A 12,727-nucleotide genomic window follows, 5' to 3' on the forward strand; every position below is an offset into this window, starting at 1 on the left:
AGGGACGGAGGAGCCTGGTGGGCTGCTGTCTATGGGGTTGCACAGAGTTGGACATGACTGAAGCAACTTAGCAGCAGCAGCAGCATCCTACAGTGTGATAAAACTTAAGAATCTCAGTGGCTTAAAACAGCAAGATCTAATTCTTGCTCTTGCCACGTGTCTTTTTCTGATGGTCGGCGACTCTGCTCCACATGCCAACCATTATGGCCGCTTGGGAAGGGACAGCCCCCAGTTGTGTCATTGCTGGTCTCCAGACAGTAAAAAAAGAGGTGGCAATGCAGTGGATCACACTCAAGCTCCTAAAGCTTCTGCTTAGAGGTGGCAAGTACTTCACTTCCTTCACATTCCACTGGCCCAAGCAAATTGTGTGTCCATGATTAACGTCAGTAAGAGCATTGTGTGATCTTCCCCAAAGAAGAGGCTCAGAGGAAAGGGCATTAAATATTTGTAAACAAGAGAGTGACGCATAGCATCTCTTTCTGCAGAGGAAGTTTATAACAATAATAGTCTAGGATGGAATACTCAAACTGTTTGTCTGTGGGTGGGCTGTCTTCAACACACATACTTGTGCTGCACCTCTGTTTTTTTGATCAGTTGTCATCATTTAAAAATCGTGGCATTTCACAAAGATGCAGATTTCTGGCTTTTCTTGGAAATCTAAGTTACAGGAAGAACCATTTGGAGCTGAGTGGCATCACCATTCTGGATGGGATGTGCACTGCTCTGGTGCCTTGCAAACATTTCTTACATAACCCACAATAAACAATGCATTTTGCATTACTCCTCACATGCATACATATGCAGGTGTACACGTTCAGGTACAGGTATACGTGTGCATATACTAACATATTTCCAAAGCAAATTCGTGAAATAAAGCTTACTGTTTTCTACAGTGCATGCTGATATCATCTCTTCTCTTCTATCCTGCTTTACCTTATTCTTTCCTTTTTTTTTTTAATTTTTTTAAATTTTATTTTATTTAACTTTACAATATTGTATTGGTTTTGAAATCAACTTCTAAATTGATTTCACAAACCCTTGCTAGGTCACAGGTCACAAGTTGAAAACACTGCTCTCGAACATATTACTTGTCTGCTGTTCCTCTGGATGCCACTGGTTACTTTTCTAGGTTGAATTTCTGTGTAAACATTTCCAGATTCCCAGGACAGCTTGTTGTGTGGGTGAGCAGCAGCTGCTTTCCCTCAGTGATTTAAGCCTGTGCATTTACTGGCTTTGCCCAAAGGTCTTAAATAAAATTTATACTGCTTGAATGCCTGCAAGTTACTATGATTACCCTTCCCTTATTTGACCTTCTGTTTCAATCAAAATAGCTTTTTAGGCAATAGATCTCCAATTCAAAATATCACAACTTCCTGGCTGGGCTAGGGAATAAAGGATGAAGTGTAAGTGAGTCTTGGGCTTCCCAGGTGGCGTTAGTGGTAAAGAACCCACCTGACAATGCAGGAGACAGATGCCAGTTCAATCCCTGGGTCTGGAAGATTCCCTGAAGGAGGTCCCCACTCCAGTAGTCTTGCCTGGAGAATCCTATGGATAGAGGAGTGTGGTGGGCTACAGTCCATAGGGTCACACAGAGTCGGACACGACTGAGCAACTGAGCAGCACAAGTGAGTCTTTCTTTGGGTGCAGGAAGGAGCGTTCTCAGAGGCTGAGCACTTTATTACCTCGGGAGACCCAAGGACATGTTTTCCACAGATCAATTCCTCTGTATCATGGATTCACTTAACAAATATTTATTGTTCACCTGTGTTCCCTGTCCTAGGGAACTCATCCAAACTTTGTACAAAGATCTAGTGTAGATAGTAGTCATTTATTTCTGTGTTTTATTGCCTTGTTGTTTGCTGTTTTCTTCACTTGACCCAGAAATTCATCCATTGTCAGAGGGCAATTCTAGTTAAGGGTATGTTACTCAGATGTGTCCTCCTGCTCAGATGTTTGTTGATTCTAACTGCTGTCTGTCTGTATGTATAAGTGATGGGTTTATGTGTGGTGTTGTAGGTAGAGGGTATGGGAATGATGAGACACCAAGTAAAAGTCTCTTAGCCACTATGACACAAGCAGTATTGCTATAAAACCAAGTGAAAAGGGTTGTACTAGAGGGAAAGAAGTACCTTCGTGTTTTCATAGGGTTCGGTGAAGCTTTGCATTTTGAGGAGCAGTGCACTTGTGATACCGAGGGGATTCCACCATCTCCATGGTGTTGGTCTCTGGAAGCAATTCAACCACCTAAGTAGCGTTGGTGTCAGGTGTACCCAGCATAATTGGGCAGCAAGGCCTGGTGGAACATGGCAAGAGGGGCTTACCAGGATCATTCAAAGCAGTAGTAATGCCCCTTCCTGCCAGCTGGAGGCAGTGGAAGCCCCACAGTGGACATTGCGGGACAGGGCCAGAACGGGAGAGGAAGGAAATGGCTAACATGTTTCTGATTCCAGGAGGACAGCTAAAGGAGACTCCCAGAAATAATTATAAGGATGAGATGAGTTCATATTTAGAGATATTGCAGTAGCTGATAGAGGCGAGAACCAGTAATATATGGACTGTTACTATTAGTAATGTGACCCCAGGGTAAGTCATGGATTTAGACAGCAAGATTATTTCTCCTTCTCTATGTATGTACTTTACCTAAAAATGTCCTTTTATAGAAGCATGAATGTAGCTCATTACCAAAAATTCCTGAACACTGTCTCCAAACCTGATCTCTTGTGTCTATATTCAGGCCTGATGAGAGGAGAGTCATGAACTCCTTGGCTGCGCTGTTACTTGTGTCTTCTATTTGTATCTGCTTTTTCTTTTTAAAAAATTTTTTTAAAAATAAATTTATTTATTTTAATTGGAGGTTAATTACTTTACAATATTGTATTGGTTTTGCCATACATCAACATGAATCCACCACAGGTATACATGTGTTCCCCATCCCAAAACCCCCACCCTCCTCCCTCCCGTACCATCCCTCTGGGTCGTCCCAGTGCACCAGCCCCAAGCAACCAGTATCATGCATTGAACTTTACCTGGCGATTTGTTTCATATATGATATTATACATGTTTCAATGCCATTCTCCCAAATCATCCCACCCTCCTCTATTCTTGTTACTACCAAGTCCCTCCCTGATGTCCTGGCCATATCCCCTTTATCTTCCTACTGTCCTCAGTTAGCAAAACAGCAAAAAATAATAGCTAAGGTGGATATAGTTGACAGAATTATGGCTCCTAAATTAATGTCATATAGCTCAACACATGCTAACCTCTAGTACCTCAGACTATGACTTTATTTGTAATAAGTGTCTTTGCAAATGCAGTTACCGTAAAGATCTTGACATGAGATCATCCTGGATTAAAGTGTGCCTTATATCCAATGACAAGTGTCTTATAAGAGACAGATGATGAGAAAACAGACAGAGACCCAGGGAAGAAGCCATGTGAAGACAGAGGCAGAAATCACAGTTCTGCTGACTGAGACAAAGAATGCCGGGGCCACAAGATGCTGGAAAACTCAAGGAAGGATTCTCCTCTAGTGCCTGCAGAAGGAGTGCTGTGCTCCCCACCCCTGAATTTCAGACTTCTGGATCTAGAACTGTGAGACAGTAAATTCTATTGTTTAAGCTAGCAAGCTTACTGCAGTTAGTTATGGCAGGCCTGGGAAACTTGGACAGTGAAACACCAAACAGCACCAAAGAAACATTTATTTCACAATTGGTGAATATTTTAAAATAATAAAAAATGTTCTAGAAAAGACTATGCAAATATTTTCAATCATTAATAATTAAAAGACTTTGCTAAATATTTTTAACATTTGCTAAATAATTATTTTTAACACAATTATAGAGCCAGTTCTCATCTGACAATAAAGTCCTCCTAAAGTTAACATGCGAAAAAGTTGACTCATTGGAAAAGACTCTGATGCTGGGAGGGATAGGGGGCAGGAGGAGAAGGGGACAACAGAGGATGAGATGGCTGGATGGCATCACTGACTCGATGGACGTGAGTCTGAGTGAACTCCAGGAGTTGGTGATGGACAGGGAGGCCTGGTGTGCTGTGATTCATGGGGTCGCAAAGAGTTGGACACGACTGAACGACTGAACTGAACTGAACTGAAAGTTAACAGTCCTGGGTGTTCACTGGAAGGACTGATGTTGAAGCTGAAACTCCAATACTTTGGCCACCTGATGCGAAGAGCTGACTCATTTGAAAAGAGCCTGATGCTGGGAAAGATTGAGGGCAGGAGGAGAAGGGGACGACAGAGGATGAGGTGGTTGGATGGCATCACTGACTCAATGGACATGGGTTTGGGTGAACTGAGGGAGTTGGTGATGGACAGGGAGGCCTGATGTCCTGCGGTTCGTGGGGTCGCAAAGGGTCAGACATGACTGAGCAACTGAACTGAATCAAAAGTTAAGACATAAACAAATTGTTTGAGACTCATAATACATCTTTTCCTACAGGAGTCATGTGATATACTATGGATATTTTCCAGATATTAACCCATAATAATTGTTTTAATGGTAGTCACATGTGGACTATAGATTTCCTAAAAGTCAGGATTATGCTGTATATATATAAGTTCACTACCTCGCAGACTGATTTGCATATGATAGACACCCCCAGTACCAATAAACTCTCTTTGAATAGTTCATTTTTGAGCATCATACAATAGTGTTTAATAGCATCTGTTCTGGAATCTAAAAATCTTGGCCCTGCCACCTCCGGAACGTTTAAGCAAATTATGTAAACTCTCTGTGCCTGACTTTGTTTATCAAATTGGAATAATAATACCTACCACATAATGTTGTGAGGAGTTAGTAAATTATTAGTAAATTATTACATATAGACTGCATGCTCAGTTGTGTCCAACTCTTTGCGACCCCCTGGACTGTAGCCTGCCAGGCTTCTCTGTCCATGGAATTTTTCAGGCAGGAGTACTGGAGTGGGTTGCCATTTCCTACTCTGTATTACATATAAAGTACTTAGAATTAAGACTAGTACTTGCATACCAGGATTCAATAAATGTTAACTATTATTAGTGCTAAACACATTTACCAACTAAATTACAAACTCTTTGAGATAGAGAAATGCCCAGTGTTTTTTATAATCTCAGAACCTACACAATTTTTTGCATAGTATATTCATTTAATATGTATTTGTTGAACTAATAGAAGGAATGAATGAGTGGTTACCTGTTTATAATACTTTCTTGCCCCCAAATCATGCAGAATCAATAAACATTTGTTGACATGTTACAATAAAAATGTATTAAGAAATTAAACGGTTAAATGATTATCAAAGAACTACAAATATAATTAAGAAAAGAAAAAAATTACTACCAATGTGAAATTGTTCATCATATTTTAGCCCCTGGACGCTGGCAACTTGTGCTGTGTTTCTTGTTAATTCGAGAATTGTGCATCATGTTTTTCTTCCAACCCAGGAAGAACACAGGAAACACACAGATTTCTGGAGGTCTCTCTCTTTGTCCGTCCTTTCCGGAATTCTGCCCTGCAGCTTCCTTCCACCTCAGCTTCCTGAGCTCCGAACTCCTCACCTCAGCGGGGCCTCTAGGTTCTCTAGGGTCCCACTCCCTACATCTGCAGTCCATGAATTGCATCCAGGGTGTTCATAGCACTCATCTCCTGTTTCCCTTCTTCCGGAGGTCAGTCTTACAGGCCCCTTGTTCAGTGTCTGAAAACAGCTGTTTCATGTGTTTTGTTTAGTTTTCTAATTGTTCACAATGAGAGTGAAGTTCTTGTTGCTTTTAACCAAGCAGGTATCTTGGTTAAAAGAGAAAAAAAAAAGAGTTAACTATAAACTAAGACTTCTACCTTTATTTCGTTGGTTCTTTTGTTGATGAAGAACTACAGAGCCCTTCCTTAGTTTTGAAGAGGTTCTGCTAGGCAAGTTTTCAGGCTATGTCGGCAGTTGGCTTCAGGGATACACCCTTCCATCTTTACTTCTGGCTTAAAGAAATAAGAGTGGAGAAGAGAATTCTAAAGTATAAATAAAGACTGTATACTGTTGCCTGTACCAAAGCACATATCTCATAACTTGTTAGGCAGAGTGGTAAGATCTCTCTCCCATTTATTTGTGCATTCCTTTTCATATAGTCATATTCTATTAGGATCCTCTATTGCTTTTCACAAATTGGTTTCAACTTTTAACAATGATAGATACAGATTTGCTCAGCTGAGCACAGAGGCCATTTCTGTTTATGTTATTTCTGTGCAGTCAGTCATTCCCCTTCAAGGTCATAGCCCTATAGCTGTGTCATACATAAACAATCTATTTTAATAGATGGTTGTGGGAGTCATTTCATCAAAGAAGTGCATTATATCTACTGGAGGATTTTCTTGTCTGAGAACACTCCTGAAATTATGTTTTCCCAAGATTTCAAACTTTATTAAAATTTTCAATTTTATAAAAAATGATTTTCTTTTCGGCATAATTATTATCTACTGTGATAGCAATCAGGTCACATTCTGAGTATTCATTTCCTTGTTAATTTTTATCTAACTCTTAAAAGCTCCTTTACGTGAGCTGCCAGAACAGTGAAGGAGCCCCATCGATTAAGAAATTTGGGGGCCACATATGGTCCAAAATCCAACATAATGATAGCTGGAATAGAATGAACAAGAAGTTAATGAATAATAACCTCAGTCATTTCAGGGGAATTAAGCCCTGCTGGAGAACTCTGGCCCTGAGAATTGAAGTCTGTTATCTACAGAGAGAACCTCCCTGTATCCCACTACCTTCATGGCTCCATTTGTCAGCATGAGACTTGCTGGTGACAGAGACTGGCAGATGTCAACGTATAAGGCATTCTTTCTGCTGGGATGTTTATTGTCTCTTCCATGGTAGATGTTCTCTAAATGTTAATGGAGACAAAGGTCTCCATACTGTGTGAGCACTACCACATACCCATCCGTACACCTCTTGTCCAGACGTCCCCAGTATAAACTTTCTTCTGAGTCCCTGTATACATGTATATGTGTGTGTATATAATATATACATATAATTTAAGTAAATAAACTACATAACTTACTTATGTCTGTTGTAAGCAAGGCATATAAGTTTAAGAACACAGATTGTCATAGTTTTTTGTTGTTTACTGTATACCTGTTACCAACCAGGGTTCTTGGCCTCCTTAATCAATAGAAATTGATCAGAAATCAGACAGGAAATTCAGGCAAGGCTTTATTGGAGCCCCTGCTTTTCAGCAGGAAGGAGTAAGAACAAGTAACAGGTTCTCTTGTTTGCCTGCTCCTGGGTGGGTGTGTGTCCAGGGGTCAGGTTAGAAGGTGGCTTAGGTAATTTGCTTACCCCTTAGGTGGTGTCGTGTTCAAGAGACATGTGCAGTCTCCTACTTTTGCTCTCAACCCTCTGCTTTTGTTCCAGGCTCTTCAGAAGTGACAGTTGGGTTTTTTGGTCTCTTTGTATCTTTTGTCCAAAATTTGATCTAACCGTACATGCATGCAGTTCTTTTAGTCCCATATAGTTTCTTGTATTTTGTGCTAGAGGAGAGGTGTGTCTAGGTAGGAGCATTGCAGCACTGCAGCAAAGGGTCCCAGGTCCCAGACTGTCTCATCCCTAGCACTTGTAATAGTGTCTTGTGCATTTGAATAAATACTAAATACAAGTCTTTGCCAATATGTATGAGAAATATATTCCTAGTTATACTTTTGTCTTATCATTAACTTTATTGTAAGTGATACTCAGAAGAACAGAAATATTAAATTTTAGTGTAGTTAAGTATATCAGTCTTTTCTTCTACAAGTAGAAGGCGTCCCTGGTAGCTCAGATGGTAAAGCATCTGCCTACAATGCAGGAGACCCAGGTTCAATCCCTGGGTCAGGAAGATCCCCTGGAGAAGGAAATGGCAACCCACTCCAGTATTCTTGCCTGGAAAATCCCATGGACTGAGGAGCCTGGTACGCTACAGTCCATGGGATCGCAAAGAGCCAAACACAAGTGAACGATTTCACTCACACTGATGAATAGTGGCTCAAACAGTAATGCATCTGCCTACAATGCTGGGGACCCAGGTTCAATCCCTGGGTCGGGAAGATCCCCTAGAAAAAGAAATGGCAACCCACTCCAGTATTCTTGCCTGGAAAATCCCATGGACAGAGGAGCCTGGTTGGCTACTGTCCATGAGGTCGCAAAGAGTCGGACATGACTGAGCAACTTCGCTTCACTTCAAGTATATCAGTCTTCTACAAGTAAGCCATCTTTGTTTCTTATTGAAGAAATTCTGTGCTGCAAAGTCATAAATATGTTCTTCTGAATTTTCTTGTAGCCCATAATTCCCCCGTTGATCTGCAGTGACATTTCTGTTGTTTATTAAGTTTCAATATAAATGTGGTCTGTTTCTAGGCTGTCTATTTTGCTCCATTGTCTGTTTGTCTATCCTGTTTATGTCATTGAGTAGATAATAGACCAACCTGCTATGAGCATTTGTTTTCTGGATGAACTTCAGCTTTTGTTAATTGATCTTTTTTATCTGGACTAGTGGTTGTCAGACTTAAGGTGCATCACAATTGCTTATTAAAACGCAGATCACTGGGAGTTCCCTGGTAGTCTAGTGGTTAGGATTTGGCATTTTCACTGCTGTGGCCCAGATTCAGTCCCTGGTCAGGCAACTAAGGTCCTACCAAATAATATGATTTCAAGTAGTCATTATTTATTTCTTTTCTCCTAGAATTCATGTTACTAGATTTAAACAGTAGTGTATATATTAATATGGAATATTATGTTAGAAAGGCAGATGTATTTAAAATATAATATTGAAAATAAATACATGAATACATAATATTTTGGACTTCAAGTAAATGTTGCCATGATTTTTTTTAAAGGACTTTAAATATGAATACTGTCCTCCCAGATTTTGATAGTAGGAATTGTTGGTTTTTTACTGCAAACTATCTTCTTAGACTGAAATGTAGAGCATATTTCTCTTCAGACTTAATTATAGGAGCTAAATACAAGTTGAGTAATTTAATAGTATATTCTCCATATGCAAAAAAATCATTTTTACTAGTCAATACAGCTTTCTAATTTGATCTTAATCCACAGAAAAACTTATCAGCAGAGATAGGTAAATAATGCATCATTTTAGTATTTATGATGCAGTTTTATGGAGAAATATTAAATTCTCTGGGTTTATAACACTTTAAAAGTGTCTTTTGAGTGTCACCATAAATCTGATGGCTGAGACACTGGTTGGTAACTCATTAGGAATACATGCTAAAATTATTTGCTTTGATTTTTTTAATGATGTTTAATTTTATGTTCCCCTAAAATTGACTTATATTAAACCAATCATATCTTGGGCCCCAGGAGTATATTAATTTACCATTGTGATTGCTTCAAGATATTGTTATTTAGACTTATATCCTCAATTCACTAATGAAAGATATTAAAATAATGATGAATAAAATATATGGATAGTAATAAAATTATATAATATATCTTCAAAGTCTGAATATAACTGATAACATGTTTGTGTTATGGCTGATTCTTTACAAAAAGCAGCTCTGACTTAATGAAAACTTTTTATTTTAAAAGTCTATCAGTAAAATGTTTCTGGAGAATGTGAGCTTTACTGAAAGTATACATCATTAACAAGAGTAGAATTAAATAACTGAGGTGCCACTAAAGAATCAAAGATATCTCACACATACTTTGATGAAACAAATGGTGAGTGGAAACATATTTATCCCACTATGTAACTCAGTAAAATGTTAAATAGGTAAAACAAAGAAGGGCATTATCAGGAGTTTTTAGGTAAGATTAAAAAAATATGAGACTCCAACAGAATGCTCTTAGGCAATATTCCTCTCATGTACATGCTGAGAATTCATTTGGCTAATCATGATTCTCAATATATACTTTATGTCTTTGGCTTGGACCCACAGACTAAATGCAGACATTTCTGTCATTTTCAGGTTTGTTGCTTAGGATGCTAATTGAAATTCAGGGCAGGGAAAACTACATCACTGGCTTTTGTGTGTCTATGAAAGGCCTTCTTATTAGACTTTGTTCAGTGTAAAATCTTCTCTTCTCTGCAAACTGAGAGGGACCCTATGTGTGAAGTGTGTCCAGTCGTGTCTTCAAGAACAATGTAGACACCAGTCGCTCACCAGCCAGAAGCCCTCATGCACACTGCTCAGCAGGGAGCCCCTGACCATCAGGTGCCAAAAGAAGACGCCCACTCATCTTTCTAAAATTCTTTCCCAGGGGTGGGGGATGGGAGCCATCTTTTGAGCCTCTGTACAGAACCTTGAATTTCCAAGGAAGGAAATCATGTTTTCATCCCCCCAATACTATTTTGTCCCTGAGTTAATGTCCTTTGAAACTTTGAGCCAAACTAGATAGCACTCAGAACTTAAGGCTATGGCCCCTTTGTTCTCTATTTCATAGTGCTCCCAGCCTTCTCCTGAGTTTGGAGGCCTGGAAAATGAGGAATTCATTTTGATTTGGAGAGAATTCTTAGTTTTCCCTTTGCATATTTTATTCTTTTTGTTTCAGTCTGTTTTCTTTGGCTTTTGGCATGAACCCAGGAGGCAAAGTCAAGGTGTCTTAATGAAAAGAGCTCAGAATTAGGGTGTGGAGTACTTGGATCAAAGCCTAGAGCTATCATTTCATACTTCTATGACCTACTTCAATTTCCTTAATCTCCTTCCTTAATCCCAAAGAGATTTATTGGTGTATATTGTAGTAAAATATATACTACGAGTTCTTTTTATTTAACTACTTGTACCATATTTAATTACCAGCAATTAATATTACGTATTAGTTGAATATTTTTGAATCATAGCATTCTTTTGCTGTCTTTTCTTTTATGCCCAAGAAATTTCTATCCTATGTCTAATAAGTAATTTGTAAGCATTAAAACAACTATTTTAAAAACAAATAGCTGAGAAAAGATGAGAAGCTAAAGGCAAAGGAGAAAAGGAAAGACATATCCATCTGAATGCAGAGTTGCAAAGAATAGCAAGGAGAGATAAGAAAGCCTTCCTCAGTGATCAATGAAAAGAAAACAAAAGAATGGGGAAGACTAGAGATTTATTCAAGAAAATCAGAGATATCAAGGGAACATTTCATGCACAGATGGGTACAATAAAGAACAGAAACTGTGTGGACCTAACAGAAGCAGAAGATATCAAGAAAAGATGGCAAGAATACACAGAAGAACTATATAAAAAAGATCTTCATGACCTAGATAACCGCAATGGTATCATCCCTCACCTAGAGCCAGACATCCTGGAATCCAAATTCAAGTAGGTCTTAGGAAGCATCACTACAAACAAAGACAGTGGAGGTGGATGGATTCCAGTTGAGCTATTTCAAATCCCAAAAGATGATGCTGTGAAAGTGCTACACTCAATATGCCAGCAAATGACACTCATGGCCACAGGACTGGAAAAGGTCAGTTTTCATCCCAATCCCAAAGAAAGGCAGTGCCAAAGAATGTTCAAACTACACACAATTGCACTCATCTCACATACTAGCAAAGTAATGCTCAAGAACCTCCAAGCTAGGCTTCAACAGTACATGAACCAAGAACTTCCAGATGTACAAGCTGGATTTAGAAAAGGCAGAGGAATCAGAGATGAAATTGCCAACATCCATTGGACCATAGAAAAAGCAAGAGAATTCCAGGAAAACATCTACTTCTGCTTTATTGACTATTCCAAAGCCTTTGACTGTGTGGATCAAAACAAACTATGAACAATTCTTAAAGAGATGGGAATACCAGACCAGCTTACCTGCCTACTGAGAAATCTGTATGCAGGTCAAGAAACAACAGTCCCAACAGACATGGAACAACAGACTGGATCCAAAATAGGAAAAGGAGTACATCGAGGCTGTGTATTGTCACCATGCTTATTTAACTTATATACAGAGTACATCATGAGATACGCTGAGGTGAAAGAAGCACAAGCTGGAATCAAGATTGCCAGGAGAAATATCAATAACCTCAGATATGCAGATGACAGCACCCTTATGGCAGAAAGTGAAGAAGAATTAAAGAGTCTCTTGATGAAAGTGAAGGGACGACAGAGGATGAGATGGTTGGATGGCATCACCGACTCAATGGACATGAATTTGGATGAACTCTGGGAGTCAGTGATGGACAGGGAGGCCTGGCGTGCTGAGGTTCATTGGGTCGCAAAGAATTGGACACGACTGAGTGACTGAACTGATGCAAGGTACATCATGCAAAATGCTGGGCTGAATGAAGCACAGTCTGGAATCAAGATTGCAGGGAGGAATATCAATAACCTCAGATATGCAGATGACACCACACTTATGCCAGAAAATGAAGAAGAACTAAAAGAGCCTCTTGATGAAAGTGAAAGAGGAAAGTGAAAAAGTGGGCTTAAAACTCACCATTCAAAAAATGAAGATCATGGCATCTGGTCCCATCATTTCTTGGCAAATAGATGAGAGAAACAATGGAAACTGTGACAGACTCTGTCTTCTTGGGCTCCAAAATCAGTGCAGATGGTGACTGCAGCCATGAAATTAAAAGACACTTGCTCCTTGGAAGAAAAGCTATGACCAACCTAGACAGCATATTAAAAAGCAGAGACATTACTTTGCCAACAAAGGTCCATCTAGTCAAAGCTATGGTTTTTCCAGTAGTCATGTATGGATGTGAGAGTTGCACCATAAAGAAAGCTGAGTGCTGAAGAAATGATGCTTTTGAAGTGGGGTG

General features: G+C 39.4%; 1 protein-coding gene and 1 non-coding gene across 8 annotated transcripts in view; both read left to right on the forward strand.

Moving 5' to 3' along the window:
- BICD1 (BICD cargo adaptor 1) overlaps positions 1-12,727 on the forward strand; it is a 253,890-nt gene that overhangs the window by 150,446 nt on the left and 90,717 nt on the right. The window lies entirely within an intron of this gene.
- Positions 7,790-7,862, forward strand: TRNAC-ACA (transfer RNA cysteine (anticodon ACA)). Its single transcript has one exon. It is a non-coding gene; the product is annotated as a tRNA-Cys (tRNA).

The sequence above is a fragment of the Bos mutus genome, chromosome 5, assembly GCF_027580195.1.
Source record: "Bos mutus isolate GX-2022 chromosome 5, NWIPB_WYAK_1.1, whole genome shotgun sequence".
NCBI classification, from domain to species: domain Eukaryota; kingdom Metazoa; phylum Chordata; class Mammalia; order Artiodactyla; family Bovidae; genus Bos; species Bos mutus.